This window comes from Electrophorus electricus, chromosome 15, assembly GCF_041902795.1.
Source record: "Electrophorus electricus isolate QZ-2024a chromosome 15, ASM4190279v1, whole genome shotgun sequence".
Lineage (NCBI taxonomy): Eukaryota > Metazoa > Chordata > Actinopteri > Gymnotiformes > Gymnotidae > Electrophorus > Electrophorus electricus.
The window spans coordinates 10187501-10198551 of record NC_137511.1 but is presented as its reverse complement, the minus strand read 5'-3'; the positions used below and the strand labels follow the sequence as shown (position 1 = coordinate 10198551).

Below are 11051 nucleotides of genomic sequence, written 5' to 3'. Positions count from 1 at the left end.
CAACTAATGCCTCACGCACATATCATAATCCTTCCACAGAGCTAAACTGAGAAAATGGAAAAATTATGTAATAGTTTTATGCACCATTCGCACTTGCTCCACTAGATGGTTCCAAGGCGTTCGTATTATGATGTCAGACTGATAGAGTAAAAAAAATAAATAAAAATCGTTATCGCGAGAATACTGCGCATTCGCTGCGGCGCTGGATGGCGCTGGTGAATGTTTTGGAATTTGCGGTTGAGATTTCGCCCGGGTCCTGCTCTGGTAGTGCACGAGACGACATCTGGGAGAAGGCAGAAGGTGAGTAAGCACTCTTGTAACTTGATTAATGATGAGCGTCCAACCCAAGTAATGTATGGATGTGTGAATGAAACAGAGTAGGGATGTGAACATTAAAAGTGTAACTTACATTTGACATGCCCTCCTGTTTTCGGAGTGTTGTAACATATTTTTTTTACATCAACGGTATGGATGCTTGTTTCGGTCAAGGAGTGCGCCGCAAAGCACTTGCACGAACGATTGCCCTCTTGCCAGGTAACATACTGTGGCGGTACAGCTAAGACTGCGTTTAACAAATGCATTGTCACGCTCAACATCCTTTGGCAATAAGATAACTATCAAGCTAGTAAGACTAATAAAACAATAGACTCGTAAACCCATTATACGGCTGTTGTAGATTATGCTGTTATTCAGTGAAATTCAGTTGGTCTTTTTGTTATGACATTCCACGTTTCGCAATAGTCTACGTCAAGTCGCTTGCGCCGTACTTGTTGATAGATAGATAGCTACCAAACTATTTTCTCTTTGATGATTTCTTGTTTAAGGTGCTTTTAACCTTATTGCTTATATGTCATCACAATTTCTCATACCGCAGCGGTTTCAATGGACCATCGTCATCCATACGATGACAGCATCAGCCAGCACATGTTCTTGCAGTAACTGACTATAAGCCTTCCATATACAGTCACAGTGCAGTTGCAAAAGTTACTTTGCCGTCATATTATGCTGGAATTTAATTAGCTGTTGCTGGTGGCTGAGTGTACACTGAATCCATGTGATAATTATATTGGTCATTGGTCACTGGTTATAATATATTTTGGAATTTTATTTTTGCGTTCAAGCCTTTAGCTAATGCAACTTTAAGAATGTGTATCGTTCACACTAGTTCCCCCCCCCCCCTTTCTTTCTTTGTTATTGGATCCTAGTATAAAGTATAGATTGAGTATATGGCTCAACAGGAAAGAACACTGGACGATGAACATTCTGGCTGGTGGAGCAATGATCTGTGCCTTTATTTGTGATGTTGCTTATGTTAGATGTTAAAGGACCTTGTAGTCTAATAGTTTAAGATGGTCACTTATAGTCTGTGGACTCATTAACAGAAACGTTTGTGTTTATTCTGACTGCTTGTTTGCAAGTGACCCACATTGGACTTGGCTGATTGCATCAATGACTCTTCCATCGCTGGCCAAAGATTGTTGATGCTCGTTAAAAGCCTCGTGTGGTTTTTTGAATTCAGAGGAGGGCCACAGGGAGGTCATCAGCAAAACACCATTTTGCATTCTAATGAGTCAGCAAGCAGGTGCAGTTGGAGGCACGGCGGAGTGAAAGGTGGAGCTCTGAGGGGTCATGTGGCCGAGGATCAGCACTGGCAGAGATGGCTGAAACATCCTCTCCTGGGCTGTCTCTCAGTGTATTTACACCTGAGGGACAGAAACCAGGAAGATTGGATTTTTATCAGGTTGTGCTATTATGCATGGTCTCAGAGGCCGAGTAAAATCGCTTTGTGGGTGTTGTGTTGCGTCAGGAGCAGTGGACAAGCAAGCACAACTGCAATGGGTTAGGTTAGATAATTGAGCCTTTTGTGATAAACTTTCTTTGTACTTATTTAGTTGTGAAAAAGGGTGCACACGTTACAGGTTTCTTACTAAAATCCCCCAATTTTTTAGTGCTGCTGAAATTGAACCATATATAAATGTATTTGAAAACATGTACTACTTTCTACAGATTATGGCAATGTATTCGACATGTTTTTAATTAGAGTAGGGTGTGTATTTTTAATCAGTGCAATCAGGAGGTTCTATTAACTGATATGTTTATCACTTTTTGCTTTATACACTATGCCCTTTTGGATTGCATATAATAGAAAGCTGTTGTTGAGAGGCATGTAGTGTTAGTGGCCTTAAGGTCATGGAATACAGATTTTTAAACTGGGAATCTCCCCAGTGGCTGGATGAGCAGTAGTGTTGCAATGGAAAATGAATCAATTCTGAAACAAAGACCAAAACAAGCACCTGGAAAGAACTGAGAGGTTGATTTTATGGAAAATAATAGTATACACCAAGGCATTGCTGTGGTAGCTTATTAAATTATTATAATTGATAATTTAAATGACTGTTATATTTGACAGGCCTTTTCTACCTTTTCTGCTCACTAGAACAGTGTAAAGGCACATACTTTTATTTCAGGTGACTCAAAACAAAAACTCTAATGCTGACCAGGGCAGGAAATGGAGGGAGGGACTAGGTATGAAAGATCCTTCATGACACAACATCTTGATCTGCAGTCATAACAGACCAGCCAGCTTCTCCTCCTTGCCTTTGCCTTTTTTAACGTGAGCTTTGTGGATAAAGGCATACGTTCCCATGGATGTGTTACCGCGACACTGCAGGCTGTGCTGTCATTAGCACAGTTATAGCACTGTAACATTTACCTAGATGCAGTCGACATGGTTTGTTGCGTACAGTGTCACTAGAGGCATGTCTCTGAAGCATTTCATATCTTCTTGTCTTTGATTGTATTGATTTATTTGCAGGAGAAAATTCAGAAGACAAAGTATCCAACAATTAGCAAGAGGGCAATTAGAAAATTGTTTAAAATAATTTTTTAACAAAGGTTTCCTAATTATTTCTTCCAAAATAATCTTCAACAGTGCATCCAAACTCACATACAGCTTTCAGGTTACTGGTAATGAATGGTGGGGGCAGTAGATTTCTGCCAGTGCAGACGTGCTATTGGGTGCTGCAGAGGTTTTGCAGATTGACCCATCTTTTTTGCTGTATTCTGCTAATAACTTGAACTCTGTTATCTAGTATACATTACATATGACAGGCCCTGTCTGCCGTCACTCTTTGACGGTAGCACTTGGTCATGATGTCAATATCCACTGTAGTATTCCAAATTACCTCAGGAAAAGTACTAGAGTGACAAGATGCCTTCAGAATTCCACAGAAGTAATTTGATTAAAAAAAGTTTGTAATTTTTCCTGGAACTCTACGTCGAAAGTTCCTGTCTTGATGAAGGAGGTGCAATCCCAACACGAGCTAGACATTAGCTAGTTTTCGCTGAGAAGCTGGCTTTGCACAGTGCTGGGGGGGAAAAGCCAGAAGAATGAACTTTGGGTCCTCCTCATGGATGCCTGCGACTGTTCGGAGCTACACATAACCCATTTGCGGGGAGGCTGCACTGTGTCTCATATTCGGGATTCGAAGGAGAAAGGGGACAGGCTAAGAATGGGGCAAAGCATTCAAGCAGAAAGGAGAGAGACACAGACAGAGAGAAAGAGAGAGGGAGCGGGACAGGAAGAGTACTCTGAGCTCTGTCGTGTAAAATCTGTTCCTCAGTGTGAGCCAGACCTTCCAGCTCTCACCCTCTATCTCCTGTATATGAGTCTGAGGTGGATCATATACTCAGGAAGCAGGCCACATCCTGGCAGCTTGCGGTGTGGGTCTGTGGCTCACCACAGGGAGTGAGGTGACGAGCTGCAGTTTGGGAACTAACCACAGCCTTCAAAGCTTCGGCCGCAGCGTCGGAGGCTTTTTGCCACCTCCTATAGCCTAGTGGGTATTTCCAGTGAGTGGAGCAGGCACGTGACTCCGGAGGTGGAATGACATTAGCAGGGGGCTGGTGTTGACTGCAGCAGCGTGCTGAGCTCGCACGCTGTTGATGCCCTGGCTGCATTCACACGGTAACCTGTCAGCTCAGTCCTCGCCGCTCCAGTCTCCTGGTCTGCTGAGCCGAGCTGTGGCCGGCCGCCTGCGGAGATCCACATTGGCTCTGGCAGAGATGGAGGCACTGCAGGTGAAGGCAGGTTAAAATGGCTGCCAGGGCCAATTTGCTGACACTAAATTAGCTCACTGCAGAGGGTTCCTCCAGAGCTCTAGAGAACCTGCAAGGCACCGTGATTGATTAGTACGTGAATGGAAAAGTAACCTTGCCAGTCTGCAAAGATCTTTGTCCATAAGCACACTTTTAAGCTTTGCTTTCTTCAGAGAGATTCTGCTAGGTTGCTGAGATAATTCAATTTAATTACCCACTGAATAAGTCATAATGAATGAATGCTAGGCATTACACGCCAGTCAGATTAGACATGCAGAAATGTACAGAAAATCACAGGAAAAGCAGGGTGCCAGCAGAACCATTTTGTAACTCGCTTCAGAATGAAGGCTGACATATTCCCAGCTGAGCATTTGCGTGTGTGTCTCTGGGATGTGCACCGACGTGTTTGTCTTCGTTTGGCTCCTCATGCAGTCATTAAGCAGGATAAGAGCTTTGCTGCATTCAGGTGCTCAGACAGCTGGCTTTTTGACTACAGCGAGCAACTTATTAGTGCATGGCCTTCTCCTTCAGCTGGGCAGCCCGGGCAGTAGGCCTCCTCTGATGCCCGTGGGGGTCACTGCTTGTGTCGTAGTTTACACATGCTGAGTCAATTTTAGGTCACTTTACGGTATTTTGAGATGAGCCAAAGGCAATGAGATGAGCAACATTACACAGAGATGACATTCACTATGGTAATGAAGTGTTCTCAACCTGCACAGGGAGCATGTGGTGCCATTGATATTGATGTTTGGTAGGTAGAATGTGAACTTCCAGAAAAAGATTGGATCATTAAAAAAGGCAATTCTGTATGATATTTTCTGAAAATGAACAATCTGACAGACAGAGGTACAGAGAAAAGAAAGATGATGCCAGTTTTATTCTACCTTTTATAATGTCACAGATTACAGAACCGATTTCTCTGATGACTCATATTTTCATTGATCTTGCGTAGTCAATGTGTCTTCCTAATTGGCATGAGATAAAGAAGAATAGTGTCACAATTAATAAAGTATTTAGAGTTTCATTTTGATTGTAGCTTATTTTTTTCTGTTTAGGTCTGGACAGAGACAGATATTGAAATAGCTTTCAGTACTAAAATTATAATAAAAATATAATATATAATATATAATAGTAGAGATATATATATATATATATATATATATATATATATATATATATATATATATATATATATATATATATATATATATATATATATATGTATGTGTGTGTGTGTGTGTGTGTGTGTGTGTGTGTGTGTGTGTGTGTGTGTGTGTGTGTGTGTGTGTGTGTATATATATATATATATATATATATATATATATATATATATATATATATATATATATATATATATATATATACACATACATACATATACACACATACATATACACACACACACATATACACACATACATACACATATACACACACACACATATACATACATACATACGTACATTATATATATATATATGTGTGTGTGTGTGTGTGTGTGCTGTATGCAGTGTACTGCAGTAATCGATGTAGAGATATTCAAAATTGCAGCGATGTACAGAGAAACAGGACATTTTGGGGGTCCTTCATCAGCTGTGCAAGCAAATATATACATACACCACCAGTCATTTATTAGGTACACTTTACTAGTACCGTGTTGGACCTATTTTGCCTCAATACTGCCTCAATTCTTCATGGCATAGATTCAACAAGATATTGGAAACATTCCTCAGTGATTTTGGTTCATATTTACATGATGGCATCAAACAGTTCTGCATACTTCAGATGTAATGAGTGCTTATTTGAGTTACTGTTGCCTTTCTTTCAGCTCGAACCAGTCTGGCCATTCCCCTCTGACCTCTGGCATCAACAATGCATTTTCATCCAGAGAACTGCCACTCACTGGATATTTTCTCTTTTTCTGACCATTTGCTGTACACCCTAGAGATGGTTGTGCATGAAAATTCCAGTAGATCAGCAGTTTCTCAAATACTCAGACCAGCCCCTCTAGCACCAACAACCATGCTGCATTCAAAGTCACTTAAATCACGTTTGCTCCCCATTCTTATGCATCCTTATGCACCCCTGTTTCTTTCCCTGTTTCTTTCCTCTGTTTAGACAGAGCACTCACAAAACCATTTCACTGCGAGTTATACCATGTAACCAAACTTGAACTTGAACTTCTGATGCTCAGTTTGAACTTTAACAGGTTGTCTTGTCCATATCTGGATGACTAAATTGAGCTGCTACCTTGTGATTGGCTGAATAGATATTTGTGTTAACGAGCAGTTGAACAGTGGGCCTAATAAAGTGGCGAATCTAATCTAGTCTAAAGCTGCTATTAAATTAATTATTTTCAAGATATATAGCTCTGATTTTTAGGAGGTTCTTAGGTTTGTGAAGCAAAGTAACCACTTTTCTCACATAGCCTCCAGTCAACGACTACAGGGCAGCAGGTGAGAAAGGTGCCTGGAACAGTGGAAGGAGTCGGAGTGGGAATCGGAGTGGGAATCGGAGTGGGAATCGGAGTGGGAATCGGAGTGGGAATCGGAGTGGGAATCGGAGTGGGAGTCGGAGTGGGAGTATCCGGGTGAAAGTGGACGAGAGAGAGAGTCGGAGTGGGAGTATCCGGGTGAGTGAGTGAGTGAGTGAGTGAGTGAGTGAGTGAGTGAGAGAACTGCTGAGGGAGGGAATTGGTATAGATTTGTGTTTAAAAACAGTATGCATGTTCTTATTTTAGAGGGTCTGCCACAAGCTTTGTTTAGGTGAAAAGGGCTATGGAAACTTTACTATGGCCAGTCTGTATTGTGCCTATCTTCTAGGAGGTGCCATGATTGTGCCATTTACTGGCATGCTCAACAGTCCAGCAAACATGACCTGCCAATGAACCGAGATGAACCAAGATGAACAGAGGAAACAACTTCAAGGAGTTTCATCTCTTTTGGCCAACATGTTAACTTGTGGCTGTTTGTCGAACTGAGTTTTGATGTTTTGTCTTTATCCAGCCTGCTCTGTCTTTCTCCTGCCTGGGGTTCGGGTTGTAGAAAAGGCCTTTGGCCCTTGCAGAAAACCATCAAACAGCAACGACATGTAGGAGCAATCACTATTGTCTCTGCTGTTCGAATGTTAACACATGCTCTTGTGTCCATGTGTTTCACTCTTGATATCAAATGTTAGATTTTCTTCAATATCACAGGAGCTACATGAGAAAAAAGCTGTTAAAGGTCTTAAAAAGGTGCCCATGTCTCTATGGTGCCATTTTTTTTTATGCAGCCATGAAGAGATATAATCATCATCCTGTGATGATTATATCTCTTCATGGCTGCATAAAAAAATTTAGTTTGCATAGTTGCATATTCAGTTGGCTGCATGTCATCTGCTGTATTCTTTCTGTCACTGCTCCAGTAGAACGTTGACTGGCAAGTGATAGACTGCTACTATGTGCCCGTACGAACTTCATGGCTGTCCGAGCAAATCACATCAATGGCATTGACTTGATGTGGAAATGCGCTGTTTGTGACATGTTCTCTCTCTCGTGTGTGTGTGTGTGTGTGTGTGTGTGTGTGTGTGTGTGTGTGTGTGTGCGCATATGCATGAGTGTATTTGTGTTTGTGTGATATATGGTTGTGCAGAACGAGAGAGTGGGCGGAGAAGTGATCCCTCCCCCAGAGTAGGTGGAGACGTGATCCCTCCCCCAGAGACACGGCCATGCTCATTCAGGCATCCCAACTCTGACCTTTCTGTCGCTAATCCTGGCTGACATTTTGGGCACATAGTTCTGTGTAATTGAGGCAAAAGTAGGAGAAGGGGCATGAAATGCCAACTGTGTGTGTTTGGCTGTGTGGGAGGTGATACAGGGAAAAGAGGTGTCTTGTGTTTTACTTTTTTAGCCTCCCAACACTGCAGTATTGAATTGAGTATGTCCATGTTGTTTTCCTTGTTAAAACATCTGTGTATCACATGGATATCCAAGAATCTGTGTAAGTTTACCCTGTGCCCTCCACACAGATCCTCATCCCACCCTCCTGGTACAGCTCCAGAAGCAGCTTTTGCAATAAAGCAACTTAATTATCTCTGCCAATTAATAGGCTAAATGACTTCACTCAACACTAAGTCTGATTGGTGGCATGCATTCTGTTTCATAATGGCTAGTGTACATCCATAGCTATTCACTCATAATGGCTAGTGTACATCCATAGCCAGTACCCTGTACCCAGCACCTGTAGTTCACTCTCTCTCAAGTGGAACCCTAGATCAAGCTTGATTTTTGCTTGCTTTTTCCTTTCTGGCAGAATGTCTTTATTAAGAGTAAAGTCTTTTTGTTTAGATTTTAAGTGAAACAAACCAGTGTTAATATATTAGGCCTACTTTTTTCCTTTCTATATTTCCTTGTGCACAGTAGATTTCTAAGAAGAACAAAATTTTCAGGCTTTCTCATCCCAATCTAATCACTGGTCACGTATCAAAACACATTATCTGCCATCCTGTCCTAGTAAATTCCCAGAATGCACTTTTCCCCTACCAAAGCTTGTACATATTTAACAGTTAATTGCTCCCATGGGCATGCAGTTCAAAGAGGGATGCTGATGGATCAACTTGTGAAAATGTTTCAGACAATGCTTGTCTTAGCAAATAAAGCTATTAAATCATCTGTGCACGTGAAATGCACAATAAAATCCTGATTGCTGGAGTGTGCTCAACATCTGGCTAAAACAGAAAAAAGGAAGAAAACATGAGATTGGGATTAGGATTGTCTTGGTTAATTATTGTTTAGGGATGTAAAAAAGCATTGAGGCCTTTTTATGTGAAATTAATAAATTGATTTTAGAATGTTTGAATTGACTAGAATCATTTGTTATTACATTAAATAAGGTATTCTTAATTTTTTTTCCAAAAATAAAATTTAAAAACATAAAAAGAACTATATCTAAATACACTGTCTTCTTCTGATATAGGTCTGCTTCTTGACAACAGTGTGTGGCAGAAGTGAGCAAGCCTGTGTCTCACCAGTCTAGACGTGACAGCAGTCAGCAGCATCACAATTTAAAAATAATTATAAATCAAACCAAAATAATCAAATGCTGAAATTTGAGATTTTGTGGTGCTTTGAATCACCCTGAAAAAAAAATTCTTGAAAACCCTGATTCTTTCCTAAACAATCACAATTGAATCAAAATGGTATGAGCTCAGATTTATACGCCTCTTAGTGTAGCATGTTATGCCATGCTTTATACTAGTAAAGCATATTAAATTACATATCTCCATAAATATTTGCACCTTATGACAATTTCTTTACTAATTTTTTCAAAGTTTTATTTCTATAGAAACATAGATTCTGAAATACAGAGAGCATGCATGAAATGTCATGTCTATTGCCGCACCTGAGTGAGTTGTTCAAATTCAGACCTGGTGTTGTGACCTATATAGTTATATCTCTTGATATCCACAATCCCTAGCATTGCCACTTGAAGGGGAGATTAAAAGTAGAATGTGCAGTATAGTAAACATAGTAGGCCACTCCCAGGAACATCAAAGGAGCAATAAGCAATTTTTCCAATAATTCTTCTTTGTTATGAATCAGCCATTATGCTTACACGTAGTGGCCTGGATGTTTCATAGATTTGTTTCACTCACATAAATATTGCTTGCTAATTTTTGGTGGTACAAATTACTTATTGCTCCTTTAAGACACATTACCACTTAGTGTCATTAGTGCATTTAATCATTTTTCTCTTTGGGCCTGCATTCTCTTTACATTTCAGATAATATCTCTGTATGATGGGGTTGGAGGACGACCTCTGTGAATGCTGTGTGATGATGAAATAGCACCTTCTTGCCTGCTTCTGCCCACCCCTACCCTGTATTATAACATTAGTGAGCTGAGGATGTACAAGTACTCCTCACATCACTCCTCACATCACTCCTCACATCACTCCTCACATCACTTCACACATCACTTCACACAGTGTCACAATGTGCAACTTTTTAATAATTCATCTTTTTTCCTGTTTATTAATGGATCCGAAAACGCATGACTGCTGTAGCTGTCTGTTGCTAAATGTAACAATATGTTTTGCATTTTAAAACGTATGGTGGGCATCATTGTAATGATGTATAACTTGATAGCCTGGACCTGGTGCACAGTTCTGGTCATGTGCAGAGTCCAGCACAGTTTGGTGTTTCCTCTGCTCTGACGTACTGGTTAAAACCTGGTTAAAAGAACAGAGTTGGATCAGACATGTTTGAGGAAAGAAATAACCAAACTGTGCAGGACAGAAGATTTTATGCAATTCACGTTTAACTGAAGTTAATACAACAGGGGCACAAATATTTTCATAGTTACAGCTCATATAAGACATTTATAATGATTCATTCACATTTTACAGCTACTATATTGTACTGATTTGGTGAGGTGGGAGTTGAAGAAATGTTCTTGGGGAATGAGGGTGTTAACGGGTCTAGGTAATGTGATTAAAGGTAAAAGTTGTTTTCGCATGGAGTTTGGGATGACTTTATGATAGAGGGGTCTGCTCAAAGTGTGGATGCAAGCTGCATTTCAGCACATAACTTTTAAAGTTGATGAGAATGAAGGAAAAGGACTGCGGTATGAGGAGGTGGAGCTGGTGCAGCTCCCAGAGACCCCTTATTTGTTACACTTCTGCACCTGAAGGGTCAGGCAGTTGTCCGCACGCTGAACGTGGTCAAGGCGGTGGGAGCTGAAAGGGCCAGTGTAGTGATGACTGACATTTTTGTTCCCAAACAGTAGCTTTTTGTCCTGGGTGCTGAATCCCTCGTTGTCATGCTCCCTCGTGATATCGCTGACCCGTACCCAGCTGACTTGGTGTCCTCCAAAGCCATAAGGGCATCTGTGTCTTTTTCCACTTCTTTGACAAGGAACAAAAGTCAGCATTGAAAAGACAAATACCTTTAAATATGGTGTGTGTTAAGGCATC

General features: G+C 40.8%; 1 protein-coding gene across 8 annotated transcripts in view; it reads left to right on the top strand.

Annotated features, from left to right (window-relative positions):
* The first annotated feature begins 176 nt into the window (after positions 1-176).
* The window catches only part of usp54b (ubiquitin specific peptidase 54b), a 68349-nt gene continuing 57474 nt past the window's right edge, over positions 177-11051 (top strand). For 7 of the 8 annotated variants that reach the window (XM_081698204.1, XM_081698202.1, XM_081698201.1 and 4 more), the window contains exon 1: positions 177-300. The gene's annotated coding sequence lies outside the window, so the exon portion shown is untranslated. The remainder of the gene's footprint in view (positions 301-11051) is intronic. The other variant, XM_081698211.1, reaches the window with a different exon arrangement.